This window comes from Felis catus, chromosome A1 (assembly GCF_018350175.1).
Source record: "Felis catus isolate Fca126 chromosome A1, F.catus_Fca126_mat1.0, whole genome shotgun sequence".
NCBI classification, from domain to species: domain Eukaryota; kingdom Metazoa; phylum Chordata; class Mammalia; order Carnivora; family Felidae; genus Felis; species Felis catus.
Genome location: NC_058368.1, coordinates 151,300,287 through 151,321,523, shown reverse-complemented (window position 1 = coordinate 151,321,523; position 21,237 = coordinate 151,300,287). Strand labels below are relative to the sequence as shown.

At 37.0% G+C, this 21,237-nt stretch overlaps 1 long non-coding RNA gene across 3 annotated transcripts in view; it reads right to left on the bottom strand.

The window, feature by feature from the left end:
• The window catches only part of LOC102902054, a 110,579-nt gene that overhangs the window by 25,917 nt on the left and 63,425 nt on the right, over positions 1-21,237 (bottom strand). Inside the window, exons 1-3 of one of the 3 annotated variants that reach the window (XR_006583055.1) lie at positions 18,771-19,118; positions 18,007-18,085; positions 17,820-17,909 (exon numbers count right to left, since the gene is read on the bottom strand). The exons of the other annotated variants lie outside the window; for them this stretch is intronic. This is a non-coding gene — a long non-coding RNA (uncharacterized LOC102902054). Of the gene's footprint in view, positions 1-17,819; positions 17,910-18,006; positions 18,086-18,770; positions 19,119-21,237 lie in introns of those variants that run through there. 3 annotated transcript variants of the gene reach the window in all.

The window sequence follows — 21,237 nt, the reverse complement described above, 5'->3', positions numbered from 1 at the left end:
TGTATAAAAAAAAACTATAGAAAACTGAGTAGAACTAGAGTTCACAGCAAAGAAAAAAAGAACTGGATAATGGGAGGGCACTCTTCCCACCTTCCTCTCCACTTTGCTTAAGCCCATTCAACTTCTGGTGCCTGTGGATGGGCAATAAGGAGGAGGTGAACACTTAGGAGAATGGAATTCTATGGCTTTGATGAAATAAATTCGCCTCTTCTGATCTGATTCTTCTAGAATATAAAAATCACTCGCACCATCATTGTAGAGAATTGTCACAATGATAATGCCAACTCACACATTACATTCTCTATATGTTACACTGGCAACATAACTATATAGAGAGGAACAGAGTGTACACATAAGTTAAAGAAAGATGAAATTCATATATGATTAGTAAGAATTCAAAACTATCAGTGTACGAGAAAACTCCATAAATTGCACCTCTCTGCAATAAGACAGATCCCCAGCATCAGTCAGTGACAGGAACACACACGAAGTTACAATAAAATTCCAATATTGAATTCTTATAAAAAGAAGCATAAAACTTACATGTCTTGAGACTTTTCAAGCAAAGGTCACCATTTAAATTATAGGGAATTGCTCTTCTAGGCTCATATTTTACCTGAGTCAAATTTGTCCACACTTAAAAAGAGCACATTGCTTTCACAGAGCACATACTCCCACTCTCCAGAATTAGTGATAAATAACGAAAACTTCTGCAGAAAAAATTATTAAATTACCTATTTTCAATGCTCATCGGATAGGAAATTTGAGGGCTCAAGTTTATTGAGCATTGACCAACAGACTTCATCAGAGGTATCAAATACATGACCCTAAATTAGAAGGATAATTTTATAGCTTTAGCTCCTCAAAAAGGTGGTTAGTTTCAAATATAAGTATTATCCCTCAAACTAGATTTTCTAGTGTTTTTTTTTGTAAAAGACCCATATAAATGGGTTTCAGGAAGTAACTTTCACGTATAACATCATAGGATATGCTTTTTTTTATTTTTGCTGGGATTTCAATTTTACATATAACATAAGATGTCATAAACGTCTACAATGAAAGATATGTTTCCATTTAAATAAATGTGCTGATTACTAGCAACTTACATTAAAAGGAAATAATTTTATTTTTTTAAAAAAGGAAATAACTTTGTAGCATTTCAATGATTCCTTCTTTCATATATATCCAAAACAAAAATGAATCATTTATAAGTACTAAGCATTATTAGCACCTTAAAATATAAGTGATTCTGCTACAATGTAATCAGGTTAATAATGAAAAATAATTAGTTATCTAATTGGTCTTTGGCCAGATAAGAGACATGTAGAAGACACGCAAGCCTAGGCATTTTAGAGAACACCTGACTTACCTTGAGAGAGAAAAATAGTAAAAACTTGTTAAAAATCTCTGCTGTTTTTAATTAGAGATGTGGTATCATGAAATACTTAACAATTTGCTTTCTTTCCTGCTGCTGGAAAAACACCTGTTCCTCGCCCATTATGTGATCTTGTCAGTGCCCAAATAGTGAAGATCATACGTTCAATATTAAATGGTTTTCTGAATAGTACATCTCAGCTAAACTCTACATACAGAATGATGGCTTCAGAAAAGAATAATGATCAATATAACCCCACCCATAATCTTGCTTTGGAAGCAAAATGTTTGCAAACTTTCTTATTTAATGTGGTCTTTGTCACACCTGTGTAACCTGGCATGCTGGGATCTCAATGGTGGGCCAACATGAAAAATGGAGTAAACTGGAATCGTGTTGAGCCAAGCCTAGGAAAACTAATTCAGCTGCAGATTCAGTTCTCAAGGAATCAAAATGTTTTGCCTAAGAGAACATCACAATCTCAGAAGTAATCCTAACTAGTGTTCGTGTACAGGAGTCTATGTAGTTGGGAAGCATGCCATAGTTTATGTTTTGCAGGAGAGACTTGTAGAGAAATGGCAAGAGTTATCCAGCAGGTAAGCATTTGGCCAAGAGGCCTGGGGTTTGTGGCAAAACCCTATTCCTGCAAATAGACCTGAATGACACCGGAAAAGTAAGCATAGTCATGAAAAGGACACTACTAGATCAGGAGATCTGGCTGCAGTTTGGTAGGCAGTGGATTGCTCCCGGCCAGCCCAGTCCAAGCATGAGAATGACTCAGAACAAGAAGGCTAGTGCCAAGTCCCCCCCCTGGCAAAGATGTAGCTCATGTTTCTCTTCCAGTGTTAGTTCTCTTTAGCTCAAAACTGCACAGAGGTGGACCTACATGTTAAGGGTTTTCAATGTCTAAAGTCAATGAGGCTAGAGGAGATGTGAATCTACCTTCATATGATCATTTATATATTTTTTTCTACCCAATACACACAGAAAAGCACTCAACACCTCCACAGACACATACACACACACACACACACACACACACACACACACCACAGACATGCACACACTTTTGTTAAGGCAGTATAAATGATTTTAAGTATGTATTTTACAAAGGTCCAAATTTATTGCTGACTGCCAAGTCTTTTTAATTTATAACAACTAATAAATCTTACCTAAAATTGGGAAAATCACCTTAAGTTTATGATCTCTGACATTTAAGCATAATGCTGAAAATGTTCAGAAAATTATGGATTTTACTTAGAGATGAGTTTCAGGTTTATACATTATCACAGATTATGAAAATCAGTGGAAAATGTACAGTTGTGGAATAAACCAGTGGAAATATACATATTTCCAATTCTGGGTTCCCTAATTTTAAGCTCTTTATGTCTTTATTTATCAAATGCAAACTTTGAACTTCTCCAGTTGAAATATTTCTTAAATTCTAATATAGAAGGATTTATGTATACTCCCCATTGTTTCATTTACTTAGAAAGCAGATTGAAAGAACAATAATGTTGGATTTCAGATGTCTGGAGGAAATACTGCACGCATGACATCTGTTTTCCCTGGGGATTTGACACACATTTGCTTTAATGTACTGGTGTGTTCCTCATTACCTTAGAAGCTATATGCTAAAAACAAGAGTGTGTTTCAGTTTTCAAGGAAAAGAAAAAAAATTATAAATCCCAAAGCCTTTTTCTCTGATGAACAATAATTTAGGGTTAAGCTTTCAAAAAAGAAAAAATGCAAATGATCATGTTTCTAAATGGTCCAACTTTGTAAAGATTATGTGTAAGTCTTCCATAAGCCTTCCATACATGTTAGTCTTCCTTGTTATTGGAGAATTATCCAGAGCCAGAAAGAACATGCCTTTGAAAATCAACAGCTAAAAGAAACAAGATCTGCATCTCTAAATAGCCCGAGTCACCAATTTTAGATGTTTGAGGTATTAATCCTCTGGAAAATTATTTGGCCTCCAGAAGCAGTGAATTGTTAAATATCTTTGGTGGATACCCTGGAGTTTTGCCATAAACTGACACATGAAGATCCATGCCGAACACAGAATGCCACACTATTCCACACTACACCAGCTGGCTTGTAACATGTACATCTCTGCACAATTTCTCTTAATAAAAAACATATAACATATCCAAAACACTTTCATGATTCTCATTCAGTATCTGTTCAACCAATTTGCAAATTAAGGAATATTTCCCCCTCAGATCACCTGAATTTAAAAGCTTTTGTAAGGCTCCTTCATATTGAAGGAACACAATTCAGAATGGGAGCATAGAGAAAAAAATGTACTCTTGAAGTTAAAGTTCACATATTGCATGGGGGTAGATAAGATAAAAATTTTTTTTTTCCGCCATGTCTGTCCTTTGGCTGAGGTGACACATCAAATGATCAGATGTTACTCTGCAGCACGAGAACTTGATGGGGCTTTGAAATCAAGTGTCTTGAATCATTTCCTAAGTCCAGACAATGATAATAAACATCTCTCGAAGGGTCTAGGCCAGACCCATTAGTGAACAGGAGCTGTCTCACATCAGCTGAAAGGAAAACTGTGTCCTGAAATTAAAGAGCAATTGGAATCAACATTTGCTTTCTCCTGGCACAATCGTTAGAATCTCGGATTAGACCTTTGACTCAGATATCCTTCTGCACTGAAATAAAACTAAAAAGACTTTCATATCCCCCACTCAGTGAACTGAAGAAAATAATTGAATTGATTTAGTAAATTGCATCTATACACTTAATTAAATACATTTCACAACTTAATTTGGAGAATTAGAATTACTTTTGCATTTATTACAGTGGCTTTTCCTATTAAAAATGGAAACACCATTGGGGTGCCTGGGTGGCTCAATCGGTTGGGCGGCCGACTTCGGCCCAGGTCATAATCTCGCAGTTCGTGAGTTCAAGCCCCGTGTTGCACTCTGTGCTGACAGCTCAGAGCCTGGAGCCTGCTTCGGATTCTGTGCCTCCCTCTCTCTCTGCCCCTTCCCCGTTCATGCTCTGTCTCTCTCTGACTGTCAAAAATGAATAAACGTTAAAAAAAATTTTTTTAATAAAAAAAAAAATTGAGACACCAAAAGGGTCAGATTGAGTTAGGGATAAAGGTTAGAAGGCCCTACTAAAAAGACTAATAAAAAGTGACTTAAATGTCACCATCTCCCTGCCAAAATGTATAAGTGATATTTTCAGTTTGACATGAGAACTCCAACCTTGTTTGTTGGCGCTGAATTCTGAACATAAATTCTACAGTTTTCAGAAAGAGATGATACATGTCTCCTTAACAGCTATAACACTGACGGGATTGGAAACCAAAATCTTCTGTTTATCCAAAGGTTAGATAGAGTATATTCCATTCACAATATGGAAGTAGATTACCTACATGAGCTTGCCAACAACAATCTTTAGGATAGAACAATTTAATCCAATGCCCACCTTAGCTAGACACGCAGCAGAGAGAACTGACAAAGCCTAGCTGACTGAGGCAAGTTATTATTAGCAAATATCTCTGCTAAGATGAGATTTAGTAGTTTTTTTTAATGGTCGATATCTCTTTTGGTTTGATTTTTTTCAAAGTCTCGGAAACTACAAACATATTAAAGTGACAATTCTTTGTTGATTCAAAGAATAAAACAATAAATTGAGGAACAGATTGATGGATGACTGGATGTATAGATGGACAGATGAACTTTCAAACTTTTTATTTAAATAAAAGACTGAAGGGGCGCCTGGGTGGCGCAGTCGGTTAAGCGTCCGACTTTAGCCAGGTCACGATCTCGCGGTCCATGAGTTCGAGCCCCGCGTCAGGCTCTGGGCTGATGGCTCAGAGCCTGGAGCCTGTTTCCGATTCTGTGTCTCCCTCTCTCTCTGCCCCTCCCCCATTCATGCTCTGTCTCTCTCTGTCCCAAAAATAAATAAAAAACGTTGAAAAAAAAATTTTTAAATAAAAGACTGAAGTGCTTTACTTCCATTGTATAATATCTAGTTTGAAATTGTACCCAGTAGGTTGAAGACAGCTTAGGGAACAACTGGGGAAATTTTTCCTTAAGAGACTATAATGACACAATTCATTTTCTGTATATCATAGATATTATCATGGAAGATAAATTGAAGAGATTCCAAGAAAGAGAAAAAAGTCATGATTTAGGTATTAATTCTTCAGTCAAGAAGTTTACCCTCACAAGACTCCATTTGTTTATATTTTTTACAAAACTCTATTTCAAACATCTTGGCTGGATATATGCACTTCATCACTACAAGAAACTAGTTCATGATTAGCTAGATTCTCTATATACCAGGATCATCTCCAGTTATAAATTAAGTACCAGTGGAAGTCAAATCAGCAGAGTATAATTTATTAAGCCACTGCTGTGTTAATGCAACCTCCAAAGGTAGCTCATTTACTATCTAGGATTTGATTAGCCCCTAGGAGAACCTGGTTCGTTTTATTCAAGTAACGCTATTTCAAACCATAAGTTTCACAAACTGACCCTCAGAGAAAAAATATCTGTGAATTCAAATATATTGGAAATCTGTAAAACTCTAACTCATTCATTTGCCATCCACGTTGACACCTCGCTAGTTGTACAGGGAGTTATAAAATATGTAATCCTGCTATTTTTCAAAGATAAGTTAGGCAATATCATGGGGAGGCATATTTTGCTCAGGGATCCTTACACCATTATGATACTACCCAATATGTTATGGCAATTGTAATACTTTGTAGACTTGTGGAAAATATATCTAAAAATAACTGTGCCATTTCTGAGCAAAAGCAGAAGTAATTGATGTTTCCTAGAAAAATGATCCCACCTGGCTTTGTAGAAGAGCAGCATGAGCGTTTCAGTGACAGGTAGATCCAGAACAGAGCTTTGTCCTCAATATCATTCCGATTCTCTGAAACCCCAAAGCAAGGTTCATAGAGATTCTTTAGAATGCTTCACTTGAAAGCCAGATTACACTATTTAAGTGGCCTATGGAGTTCTGTATTAAAGGCTCCCTGCTGCTCAGGCATTTTTCCCATTATAATATATTGCTGTGGATTTAACACTGTAGATGTTCTAGCATTTAACTAATATGGCTCAAAAGGTTGTCATCGGGGACACTTCTAAATTGTATCACTGCAAATAAACCTTGCTACAGAAGGAATTGCTTATTTAGCAAAGATATTTTATGGCATATTTGCATAAAAATACTACTTCTGTCTCTCAAGTTCATCTGTAACATTGCCGCTGAGCAGAAGAGCATGAGATGTGTTACAAATATAAGTGACTTTGGCAGCAAGTTAATTTGTAAATGCATATTGCAAACTTTACGTGCACCACGATGCCCTAACTTATACCCTGCCTAACTCATAGACATTTGCATAACAGGAAAAGAGTATAAAAACCATACTTTTTCCAGTTAGCTTACATGAAGTTGGTAATCAACCACTGGACGTTAGTCCCCTGTTATATGTGGCCTACAAAGCAGGTGAATCAAGCAATTCAAAGCAAGACAGTTTCCATAGGCCACATGGTTAAATTGTTTGAAGAGATGTTTTTTACCTCTCTTCTGAAACCAACCAACAGTGAATGAGAAAGCGAACATGAGAACGCAAGGTGTTTCTAAGCCTTGTCATGGCCTCTTGATCTCACTTGAGTACCCATGCTTGTTGCATACTGCAGAACATGATAACCGCTTAGAGAATCAGAGAAGCCTGGGTTCAACATCTGTCTTAATGTATGTGCTATGTGATCTTAGACAAGTTGCTTGACCTCAGTTTCCACATATATTTTTCAATGTATATATTTTTCAACATACTGATCTCTGTGGTTAAGAGAACTTAACAGCCTTTTCAGTTAATAAGGCAGGTACATTTTCCTACATAGATAGGAAAGTTTATACTCAATGAATTTAAGAGAATCTGTGCCAATTTAAGAATTTGTGAAATGCCAAACACATAGATAATAGCAGAGTTGGGTACAAGTTCCAAGATTTTTGGCCCCTGACTTAAAGGTATTTCTGTTCCAATATGCAGGATTCTCAACTTTCCTAGATTTTGCTGGGTATTCCGACCTCACTAATGTACACATATGTTATTTTCATTTTTAATTCAAACAAATTTTTTATATATTAAGAAGTGAAGAAAAACAAAACTGCAAACAGCTAGTGAGGCTGAAAGTTCATATTTGCTATTTTGAAAGTCTGTTCACAGGTCACCTAAACTGTTCCTACTTTTCACAGATTCTTCTTTTATTTCAACCCTGAACTCAAAAACTATAAGGCTTCCGTTTCTCTCTGAGATTCCAGCAGTGTTCTGTGATATTAGGAAATCTAGGACAAACAAGGCCAGTTGTAAGTACAAGTCATCTAGGCACTGAATATTGACTGGGCACTTTCTTGGTTGTCACATGCTTACCAGAAATATTTTTTCTTTTGAAATAATATGATCATTTCAAAAAATTAGATTACAATATGGTCATAACAAAATATATGCCTGCAAATTAATTTATTTACACAAACTGTATTTTTTTTTAAATTTTTTTTTCAACGTTTATTTATTTTTGGGACAGAGAGAGACAGAGCATGAACGGGGGAGGGGCAGAGAGAGAGGGAGACACAGAATCGGAAACAGGCTCCAGGCTCTGAGCCATCAGCCCAGAGCCCGACGCGGGGCTCGAACTCCCGGACCGCGAGATCGTGACCTGGCTGAAGTCGGACGCTTAACCGACTGCGCCACCCAGGCGCCCCTGTATTTTAAGTTAGAACTTATCAATGTCCCTTATATAATACACATGATTTATATATTACATGATTTATGTATTCATTTTCCCTACTCTCTCACATGTCACTAGAAATAACATGCAGATATTTGTAACTGTTATCACTACTACATTCCCAATTCCTAGAAGTTCCTAAGACATAGACATGTACCAAATATTTATTAAATGAGTGAATGCATCCCTCAATCAAATACATACCTTAAATGAGAATATTAATTCCATCTAATACATAGCAATTTTTGCATTGTATCATTCTTTCTCACCTATTTAAAGTGAGTTTCTCACTAGTTTAAGGTACAATTTTCCCTTCTTTTCCCAGCATCAGGTAGTGTATTGCACTACCTGCCAAATTCTTCCCACCCACAAATAGTTATGTATGAATAGCTATCAACTTTTTTTTTTTGAGAGAGAGAAAGAGAGAGGAGACAAGGGGCAGAGAGAGAGAGGGTGAAAGAATCTCAAGCAGGCTCTGCATCAGCAACACAGAGTCTGACGTGGGGCTCGAACCCGTGAACAGTGAGATCATGACCTGAGCCGAAATCAAGAGTTGAACACTCAACCGACTGAGTCAGCCAGGCATCCCAATAGCTATCAACTTAAAAACAAAAACAAAAAAGACCTTGACAGCTACATCCTCACTTGTCTGTTCCCTTCACATGAATCTTTTTTAAAAAGTTGCCTCTGCTTCCTGAATCCACTTCTTTCCTTTCCATTATTTCTTGACACGTAGGCCTAAAACTATAATTGCTTTTGTTAATGTCATCAATGGTCTCCATGCTGTCAAAGCCAATGGTCAATACTATTTTGAAACACTTGTTTTACTTGATTCTTAGGATACCATTTGCCTTTCATTCTCCTCTTCTCCGACCGGTACATACTTATCTTTCTAAACTTGAATTATTGGTATGTCCCAGGGCTGTGTTCAACACTCTGCTTCCATCCTCTACTGACACGTATCATCTAGGTAATCTCGACCAGCGCCATGGCCATACATTTTATCTGTATGTTAATGACTCTAATATTAATCACTATCACTATTCTCTGTCTTAAACTCCATATGCATACAATGCCTACTACATATGTTCTCTTGACTGCCTGAAAGACGTCTCAAATTTAGCATGCCCAAATGCAAATTCTTGATTCCTCATCCATGCCCCAAAGCTACACTTCCCCTAGTGTTCGTCATTTCAGTAAATGGCACCTCCATGATTTCAGTTGTTTATGCCACAAAATTTAGTGTGATCAAAGGTTCCTCTCTTTCTCTCCAACTCCACATTCAATCCATCAGTAAATCCCATAAGCCCTACCTTCAACATACATTCTTAACCAACTACTTCTTAACTCTTCAAACACTGTAGTTGAAATCACTATCATATGTCACCTATACTACTGCAATGGGATCCTGAATGAGTCTCTGTGTTTCTAACCATGGCACTCTCAGTCTATTCTCCATACAGTATTCAACAATCTTTACAAAACATAAATTAAATCATGTCAAAATTTTGACAATTATCCATTAGCTTCTGTAATCACTCAGAATGAGACCCAAAGTCTTAACCATAGCATATAAGACCCAAATCATCTCCTCAGACTCACCTCACAAATTCTCTTGATTTTTATCTTCCGTCATTCTCCTATGAATTCTGATTCAGTTAATACTAGACCCCTGGATATTCCTCAAATATTCCAAGCACTCTACCTCACTGCAATTATATTTTTCTTTGTCTAAAAGATGCTCCCTCAAAAGGTCTACATGGATTTCTCCATCACTTCCTCAAGTTCTGTGCTCAAATGAGACTCTAGCTGAGAAGGTTTCATTGACCATCCTCTATAAAATAATGTCCTACTCCCATAACTCTATATATTCTTATCCTTCCTTCACAGCATTCATCACAAACTAACATATATTATTTGTGAATTGTCTTTTTCTCTCCTTTAGAACATGAGCTCCAAGAGAGCAGAAACATTATCTGTGGTGTGTGTTGCTGTATAACCTAGTCTTGGGACAGTTCCTGGTACATGGTTGATGCTTAGTAAATATATATTGAATCAGCTGAATCACTCCCATAATTATGAAAAGACAGGGTAAGGAGAAACCATTGTCTCAGAAAAAGTTATACTAGGATCTTCCATGGCCAAATAAAGTAGAAAAAGCACAGGCTTAAATAAAAGTAGCTTATTTAACTGGAGGGCTTCTCAGAAGGGGAATAGGACAGACTGTAGCATATGCCAAAAGTATGAAATTACAGGTGACTTCAGACTAACTTTCTGGGGAACACACTGGAGAAACACTGCCCAATTCAAACTATATAGAATAGAATATATTTTGCAAGAAACTTTTATTAATGACTTGATTGTATACTACTAGTGTTTTGAGTCAGTTAGGTATGGCCACAGAATTTGCACGAATTAGCATACTCAGTGAAAAATATTTCATTTTAATTGTGTAAGTGTGGAAAAAATATTTTTAAACTCCTTAACAGAGAAGTTTACAAAGGATTGAGCTATTACGTGAGGCAGGCGTTAAGTTATTTCATTTGTAAAGTCTCATTTCATTTTCATAGGACTCTGTAAGATATGTATTGTTTTCTCGTCTTTTTATATGAAGGAAACAAAACTGAGGGCGTTTAAATGACTTACTCAAAAAATTAATTATATTAATGATAAAGCCAGAATGTGAACCTAGGTCATTCCACTGCCCCAAATCCCAGAATTTATTACTCCTTCCTTCCTTCCTTCCTTCCCTCCTTCCCTCCTTTCTCATTCATGATGACTCTCTAAAATGCACTCAACACAAAAAAACCACTCCCTCCTACAAAGGTGTAGTTTTCTATTATGGGAGAAGTACTCTTTTTTGACAATCAACAAATTTTGTACAGGTTCCATGAAAAATGGATCCCATTTTGCATTATAGTGATCATTATTTTATATGGACCACCCTGAACTTCCTATAGTCTCCCCAGGCTCTTTTTATTTCATGGGAGCAAAATTTTTTTCTCTTAAAGCTTCATTTAAAAGAAAATTAATTATGATTTAAAGGCCAATTTAAATGCCATTTCAAACCATACCCTATTTCTTTACATACAAGGCATTCTGCATACAATGTACACTATTTTTTAAATGGTCATTTTTTTTTCTAGTCCATGTTTCCGTCAGTTGTGTGGTAAGTAGGAAAGCAAAGACTTCATCAGATGTGCTCAGCTACCACTTGAGACCAGTACTTTTCATTCTCATTTCAATTCTCCTTTTTAACCACACAAAGAGTTATTCAAATTTGGAAGGTATAAGAACTTATAAAAGAACTTATATAAACTCAAACAAATCGCTCAAAAGAAGAAAAGAAATGAATCCCTTCTTAGGCCTTTACCTTTTCTCAATTGTCTTTATAACTGATTATGATTTTGCTATTTCACAACCAAATAGTCCTCTGCCTTAAATACAGGTTCTCTTCCCCAAGTTGAGCTCTGAAATATTACTCCTGTATTAAATCCTGACTGTACAAGTTTGACTTCATAATACTTACCATCTAGCAAACTGAGAAATCTAAATGTTATTAGGACAAATGATGGTATGCCAATGTTGTGGATTCATTCTCTAGTAAATTTCAATTTTCATTTCATCGTATAGCATCACTTCAGATCAATGTTTCTATTTAGGATTTTAAATCCATATGTATAAATCTATACACATTAAATAAATAAGCAATTAGTAAGTAAAATCATCCATAATTAGAAAATGTAAATTTAAACACTAACAAGATACCATTTTTATGTCAAGGGATGAAGGTGTTAGCTCCTGCCACTTCCCAATATGTAAGTGTATCAAATCAAAACAAGAAACATCTTAAACTTATACAATGTTACATGTCAATTATATCTCAATAAAGCTGGGAAGAAAATGAGATACCATGATTCAGTTCTGCAGAAAGGCTCTTTTGTGGCTTGAAGGAAGCCACCATCTTGCTGTGTGCTCACATGACCTCTTTGTTCTCTGGGAAAGAGTAAGAGCTGCTTTATCTCATCCTCTTCCTAATTAGGCACTCATCTCAGCATGGGGACCCCACCCTCAAGACTTAATCCAACCCCAATTACCTCCAAAGCTCCACCTCCTAACACCATCACATTGGGGATTAGGCCTCCAACATATGATTTAGAGGGGGAAGGGGAAACAAACATTCAGGTCATAACATTGGTAAAAGACAACTATTAAATATATGTCCACGGAGACAGGAACATGCATAGTCCTTGGGGTACTGCTTGTACTACCAAAATAGATTTAATTATGCATGAGAATTGCTCTGAAAAATAATACTGAGTTAAAAAGGAAGGTAAAAAATTATAAATGTACTCATACGACTATTGTTGAACATTTCAAAACCAAAAAAAAAAAGGCCATAAATTATTTATGGTACATATATGTACCTAAGATAAAAATGAACTAGAAAGAAGCACACCAAATTCATAAAAGAGAGTTCCTGTGGAGGCAGGAAGAATAAAATGAGATGGACACTGGTAATTAATGGGGAACAGAAATGACAAATTTTTAACAATTGTCAGTTTTGAAAATGCATATTCTATTATTCTATGTATTTTTCTGAAATATTTACATTTTTAGAAGTAATTTTAAAACCTACATACTTTATGATTAATAATATATTACAAACTACAGTTGGGATCAGAAGGTTGGAGTAGTTCATGCTATCTTCATCATGGTTATGATAAATGGGTTTTACATTTGCAGAATAACCCAAATTGTTTAACAGGACTGATAATTACATATTGGATATTCCAATGTAACATTTATCTGGTTTTGATCTTGATAAGACGTTTATAAATATAGAGAACTTGTGAAAATGTTTATTATAATATGTTAAGGCCACTAAATGACATTATGAATGTGTTACATGATTGAAATAATTGCAATAAGGGTAAAAATAGTGTGGTCACATCCGATGCTGAGCAACCTAAGGAAAATTTATATTACTGAAAGATGGAAAATGTTGTTATTCAAAGACAATGTAGGCATGAATTTTAAACTAAACTAACAACGAATTTAGCCATTTGACTTTCAAAACAAGTTGGAGATCAGGAATATTTTGTAGAAAAAGTGTGCAGAATAAGGGAGGAAGTAGAGAAATATGGATATATGTGGAAAAATAATGAACCTTTTTAAAAACTCCATCTAAGCTGGTAGTGAATATTCTGAACCCATCCTTTTCTAAGCAGCATATTTGGAGGATCTAATGTCAAAAATTTTTAGAATTAGGGGGGCCTGGGTGGCTCAGTCACGTAAGTGTCTGACTTCAGCTCAGTCATGAGCTCACGGTTTGTGGCTTCGAGCCCCACATCAGGCTCTGTGCTGACAGGTCAGCCTGGAGCCTGCTTTGGATTCTGTGTCTCCCTGTCTTTCCCTTCCCTGCTCACGCTCTGTCTCTGTCTCTATCTCTCTCAAAAATAAATAAACATTAATTTTTTTTAATTTTAGAATTAGATACTGGTGGCCATTGGCATTGTATTGAAATATGTTATATGGTGATTCATTTTTTGAGGCTTGTATGTGCTAAAGCGATGTCCTTGCCAAAGCTGACTGCACTGGTGTAGGCCCCATCATTTACTATCTGTTTAATCTCTCAATTTATTGCCCTCCTCCAGTTTCTACATACTTTTAAACTCGTTGTCCACTCTTAACATCTTATCTCTGATATAAAATTGTGATCATGTCAGCCCCTAATTAAAAACTGCCAAATAAAAACAAAACCTATGGTGCACTGTCTCTATGGGCTTGGAGACATTTCCTTTAAGAATGGGTGAGTTAGAAAAGCAAGATGTAGAAAAATGTGCAAAGTATTCTTTTGTCAAGCAAACAATGGCCCAAAACACTCTGTGTGGAAACTGGATATATTTATCACATACTGTATACTTGAATATGATTATATAACTATGGAGGGGGAAAAAAGGTTACAAAAGAAGTGTTAACATAAGTTGGGAGAGAAAGATGTGGGTACAGTGGGGAGGGAGATGGAGAGGAGAGAGATACGAGTAGGAGGGAGGACCCACCTGAAAAAGGAAAAGGGAAAAACAGGATCACCTCTCTATATATTTATACGTACTATGTATATAGTTTTTTTTTAATTTTTTTAACTTTTCTTATTTTTGAGACAGAGAGAGACAGATCATGAACGGGGAGGGTCAGAGACAGAGGGAGACACAGAATCTGAAACAGGCTCTGAGCAGTCAGCCCAGAGCCCGACGCGGGGCTCAAACTCACGGACCATGAGATCGTGACCTGAGCCGAAGTCAGATGCTTAACCGACTGAGCCACCCAGGTGCCCCTGTGTATAATATTTTTAAATAAACACTTGAAAAGCAAAATTTCCTATTATCTATAGGAAGGAATTGAAACTCTTCATCATAAAACAGTGTCTTTCCAATCTCCAAATTCATCTCACAACCACAGCAGCCTATGTCCCAGCTACACCCCTTCTTCATTGTTCTCACACCACACCGTCTGAACTCTCCCTGTCTTACACAACCATCATATATATGGAATGCCCTTTCCTCCTTTTTTCCCAAGGGAAACCCGATCTTCATTCAAGATCCAGTTCAAATGTCTCTTGTGAAGCTTTTCTTCAATTTAGACACTCCATCTCCCTTAGGTCTTTGTAGATCTTTCTATTGTGATGCTAAATTGTATGATGATCACTTTTGGACATATTTCAGCATATGATTCTCTCACTAGATGAGGAAAAGAACCATATATTTAATTCTTGAACATCCAGCACCTAGGATAATACCAGCATTTAGGAAACACTAGGCAATTTTTGTTGAATTAATTGATTGGTTTCTGTGTGATTTTACATCTTTAAAATGATACTCAATATCATTTGCTTTTTGTGTGCTAAGTGTAAGCATTTAAATTCCTGTAAATGAATCGCTTGTATTCTGGTTAATGAGCATGGTTTACATATATCTCATATTGCCTGTGCAACAGGGTGTTAGGGAGAGATCCTTTCTATCAAAGTTTTGGTGATAATCAAACAATAGGTGGCATTTTTTCCACATTCCAAAATGAGGCACTAGACTTCCAATACAAGACTTGAGAGGGGGTGGACCACAGCCACTTGGTGACTCACATCCACCTCAAGGGACTCGAAGAGTCAAAATTGAGGAAACTAGATGGGGCAAAATAATTTCTCTGGAGAAAGCTGTTGGAGGCTATAGCAATTTTCCATCTCCCTCACCTATGACATAGGATTTGAGAGCACTTCTCAGAGAGGTTGACATTTATTCCTAAAGTTTGGAGGACAGAGAAAACAAGGATCTGCTCCACCCTTGAGAAACGTCAGGCGAAAGACTAGGTGGAGCTGCCTGCTTAGTGGCAGAGCAAAGAGATACGGCTGCACTCAGACCCTGAAAACAGGGCAGAGGTCCATGTTTCTGGGGCCCAAATGTCAGCCTCTTAGATGGGAGCTGGCTAAGGGATTCTTTTCAAAGGATTTTTTTTTTTTTAGGGATGACACAACCTTAGCAGAGAGAAGCTGGGGAATCCTAATGGATGCCAAGGTTGAGGAGTCATTAAAGCATTCTAGCAGAAGATCGCACAATTCTCATGGAAGAACCTCTGAGGAACTCACAACCTCTGAGCATCTCCCACAAGCCAACGCGGAATGCTAGCACACCTGCCCCATGCCTCTCCTCCCCCCTCGACACCCCAAAAAAGAAAGGCGAATCACCAGGGCTGCTGGATGGGGGATGCGGGGACATCTCATCTGCAGCAGGACCAAAAGGCTTTTAACAGTACATCAAATTAGAGGTTCACTTGAATTACTAAAATGGGACTGTTACTGTGATTATCTGTGACTAGGGTCCTTCTTTTTACACAAAAGTGAATGAAAAAGCTAGGGAACTCACCTAAAATTTCAACCAGCAGTTGGAAAAAGAGCTGAGTCCTAGGAAGATTTGAACTCAACATACTTTAGTTGTTCAAACTTGTTGTGCCTGCTATTTTCCACAACTGGAATGGAATGAAAAACACTATTAATTGATATCAATTTTTTGCCACTACTGAGGGTAAGAAACTGCAAGAGCATGTTTGGCTCAGAGAGAAATATTGGATCATTGTTATTTTAAAGGCCAATGTTAGAGTAACTTGTCAAAGATACAGAAAATATCCTCTTAATTTCATGATTGCAACTCACAATGAAATCACTATAGCAATTCTAATACAAAAAAAATTTTATCTTCATAAAGAATTTTATTTTATTTTTAATTTTTTTAATGTTTTATTTATTTTTGAGAGAGAGACAGACCCCGTGATCAGGGGAAGGACAGAGAGAGGGAGACACAGAATCTGAAGCAGGCTCCAGGCTCTGGACTGTCAGCACAGAGCCCGACGCGGGGCTAGAACTCACAAACCACATGACCCGAGCTGAAGTCAGACTCTTAACCGACTGAGTCACCCAGGCACTCCCATAAAGAATTTTAAGTATTCATACAGCAAGATACTCTCATAGTCCAATAGAATAATGAGAACACTTTTAGAATTTTTTTTTTCTGCCATACAATTTACTGCATGTTAGGTACGGTAGTAAGCACTGGAGAAACAAAGATGAAGGAAACCACCACATACTTATTACTGAGCAGTTCACAGCCAAGAAGAAAGACAAAAACACCAGCCACTGGGCTACTAATGACCTTTGTCAGAGCACATCTGGACTATTAGAGCGCCACCTAACCTTTCTGCCTCTAGACTCATGCCCTCATGCCCATCAACATTGATTAAAACAAATCTAATCGGACTATAGCACACACACTGAATGCTCTACTAGTTTCTAGTAAATTTCAATGTTAGGTTCAAGTAACTTATTCTGGGATAGTCTTTATGATCTGCCTCCTAACTACTTCATTCTCCTTTTTTTTTTAATGTTTATTTACTTATTTTGAGAGACACAGCACAAAAAGGGGAAGGGCAGAAACAGAGGGAGAGATAGGATAGCAGGAAGCAGGCTCCGTGCTGAGAGTAGAGAGCCTGATGCTGGGCCTGAATCCACTAACCATGAGATCGTGACCTGAACTGAAGTCAGCTGCTTAACTGAATGAGCTACCCAGGTGCCCCTCATTCTCCTTTTTTAAAAACTCCCCTTTTGTTAATCTTATACTCCAGTTCCTCAAACTATAGTACATTGTTTCACATCTCTGAGCCTTTGTCCATGCTGTCCTTTCTTCCTAGAATTTCTTCCCCACCTCATTTGCCGGCAAAACTTCAACTGACTCTTTGAAACCTTGCTAAGACATCCACTTCTTCTGTGAGGTCCTTCCTGTCTACCCTCTTTCTCTTCCAAACTAATCACATTCTTACCCATATCAATTCCATTTCTTAGACATACTTCTATGACACATACATTATTGGTCAACAAATACTTACGCAGAAGCTCATCTCCGCCTCTAAACTATTGATCACCTGGTATGGTATCTAGAAATTATCGTCAATGAGCAAATGAAATAACTGAACCAATCTGAATTTGTTTCAGTTGTTTGATGATATTGATTGACCATGATTAAGGGCTATTTCTTGAGACTCAAATGGAAAGTGGCTAAAAAGGCCGTAATAATTAATTCTGAAGAAAATACAGATGAGGCAGATTGGAGAAGAGTGGGCTGGCTCACCTTGTAAATCAAGCTCACGACTTCTTCAGGACTTATGAGATAGAAACTGTGGAGTCCTAGGAGGTTCAGAGGGTTCATATCCTACAAGGACTTGGGTATTAGAAGAAACAATTAGCTAATACTACTGAGAAATCAAACAAGAAATCCCTGAAGTCTGGCATGATGTTCATTTAAACTTTGTTCATACTTTAGAATCCATTTGTTTTTTTCATATGGCTTCCATGCTCCCCTTTCTTTCCCTAAAGGCATACTTATGTTTAGAGAATCTGTAATAAAAAAGATTAGATAAACAATATCAATGACTGCTTTCTACTTATTGGAAATTCACACAATTTATATAAGTGTATAAATGTCAGGAAGAATTATTAACCAAACACCACCCTAGCCAGTTACTTGGTATCTTTCTTTTCTCACTTGATTATTATTTTTAAAATAACAAAGACTAAAGACTTTGTACTTTCTCTATAATTTTTATTATTCCTGAATACACCAAATGGAAAATATTTAAATTAATTTTTCCATAGCACCACATCACAACTTCGTTTTTAACATCCATCATTGCAATTAATGGGTCCCCATTTCTGCTACTACAACTATCGTTAGTATTGAATCTTCTTAGGATCTACTTATCCCAGAGATCAATTTAAGTTGGCTTATATGCACTCTCCTTAGTTTTCACAGTTCACATATCCAACAAAAAATATAGTCCATCTGGCTATAGATTGTGGTCTTGGCTTTACATCTCCCAAGAAACAAACTACTGAACAACCCATTCCGAACTAACCGAGAGACTGAAGCTTAACCATATAGTTTCTAATGATTCACTCATTCCACAAAATCTTAGTGAGCTTCTACTGAGAGTGAGCACCAAATTATACATTATGAATATTAATACACAAACATATATTATCTTCAGGGAGCACCAGTGAATTCACAGACAAGGACAAATACCTGAGGTAGGTTATGTTGGAAAATGCTAGAGAAACTGCGAGGGTGTGCCAGAGACAACTCCCAGAACGCGTCCTAGAAGAGGTCAAACTTAAATAAGTTTTGAAGGATGACTATGAGTTAAGCCAAGGCCAAATAAAGGGGAAAGGAATTCCAAGCAATAGGAACCACAGATGCTAGAGCCTGAAAGCATGAGCCTGGTGGTGCTTTTAGAAAACTTTAGGCTTTTGGGGCACCTGGGGGGGGGGGGGGTTCAGTCGGTTAAGCATCTGACTTCGATTAGGTCATGATCTTACAGTTCATGGGTTAGAGCTCTGCATCAGGCTCTGTGCTGATAGCTTGGAGCCTGGATACTGCTTTGGATTCTATGTCTCCCTCCCTCTCTGCCTCTCTCTCTCTCTTTCTCTCAAAAATAAACATTAAAAAAGAAAAAAAAAGAAAACGTAAGGCTTTTGATGTAGTCGGGGCCTGGAGTGTGCATGAAGGTGGAGACAGGGATGACACTGGACTAGCAGGCAGATCCTGATGATCAACAGCCTCTTATAACATGTTTAAATTTTACCCTGAAAATGATGAGAAGTCATTTCGGAAATTTTTACCAGATGAGTGGCTGGATCAGGTTAGTGTTTTACAAAAGTCCTTCTGGCCCAAGTGTAAAGGACACAGGAGAAGCAGTTGAGAGATTATCACAGAAGATCAGGTGAGATAGGAAATCCCGAGAGATGAGCCTGTTTGGGAGGGAAGATACCGGGGCCAGTTTGGGGCAAGCTGAGACAGCTGCTAGAAAATCGAGTAGAGCATACTTCTTGGTTTCTATAGTTATACAGTTTACCCTGCTACCCAGCCCTAATTTCAGTCTAAACTGCATGTCCTCACTGCAAGCAGTAAACCAGCTAGTGCACTGTAAGCCTGCTGCTAACTGTAGACTTCCCATTGTATAGTTTTGTAGTAATATACCTGGCTGATGGGAGTTTGCGCTGTGCTTGAAATATCCACACTGCAAAATATGCTTTTGGAATTTCAATCGCTTTTCATTTAGCCTTGAATTATAGCAGCAAAACTATGTTCTAGTTGTCTTGCTTCCTGGGAAGTTTGGTAAGAGACCAAAAAATAAAAATTAAAAATTAAAAACCACGTCATGGAAATCTTTCCCTGGGGCTATGTTTATTGGCCAGCGCTCCACAGGGCACAACAAGGTAAGGGCAAAAGGGATAGAAATGAATCTTCTCTTCTGGGCATACCCAGAGGTGAAGGAATGTGGTCCCGGGTGTTTTGGGTCAGTCTACCCACATATAGAAAATTAATAGGCAGCTACACAGCTTTGAAAATTATATCATGGGTCTTTTGCCATGATTTCTTATGGGAAAATTATTTTTGATAAACGCACTTTTGGATTACTCATGTTTCTCCAATAATAATTCCATCACATATGTCAAGGAGTTTCTATATATGTGTCTGGAAATAAGGAAAAGAGATCTGAGCCAGAGATATTCTATTATGATTTAAAAAAAATAACAAAGTAATGGACATTCTTTTTATCCCATACTCTAACTTTTTGTATGTGAATGAAGTACTGCCTCTAACTCCATCTTAAGGGTGAATGACCGAAATAAATCAATTGATGTGAATGCCAAAGAGTCTATATAGTGGGTCTAGTAACTAAACAAGCATGTTGGGGTTTTTATTTAATGATTAAAAGCCAAACTGTCACATTTTCTTGTGTGAATGGGCGCAAAAAGTTTAGCAAGTCAGACGCTTTATAAATTCCAATTTACAAGTTAATTTTGAAAAGTTTTAAATATGATTAACTCTAACTTGTGATTCCATCCCCAAAAGGAAATACTCCATCAAACTGTGATTTAACAGGCAAATTTAAAATGATACGATTTTATAAGTCTAAGATTCTACTCAGAATATTAAAGATTAAATTAATGAAAATATACTAACCACTAGTTCATTAGAAGTTTACTTTTAATTTCTAAACATGTATTACACAAAAATTAAGGAAAAGTTATGGTGATTTAAAATGGTATACTAGGAAAATGTTAAGTATTGTTTTCTGTTCATAAAACTCCAAAATGTAAATGCATTTTATATCTTCATAAAATCACCTTATATAAAAGGCCAGTATGAAGTAACACAAGAAATCAGCATATTTTCTACCCCTCGGTAGTAGTGACTGGAAATAGAATTCTTGGGAAAAAAATTAAATAACATAAAACCAGCTTCTTAGTTAGCAACTTTGGAGTTTCCTGGTCTGTTATGTGGTTGGACTATTGCTGGCTTGTCTGAGTTGGGTTGACCACCCATCTAGCACTCGATCCACATGCCCAGTCTTGTGGGTGTCTTTCTGTTCTCATGTTTTTAAAGCCATGTTTGGTTTTTCACTGACCTCCTGTTATGGTGACCTTTAAAGCAAAAACATTACTACTCCCCCCATGGGCTATGTGTGATGTTGTAAATGTGAATT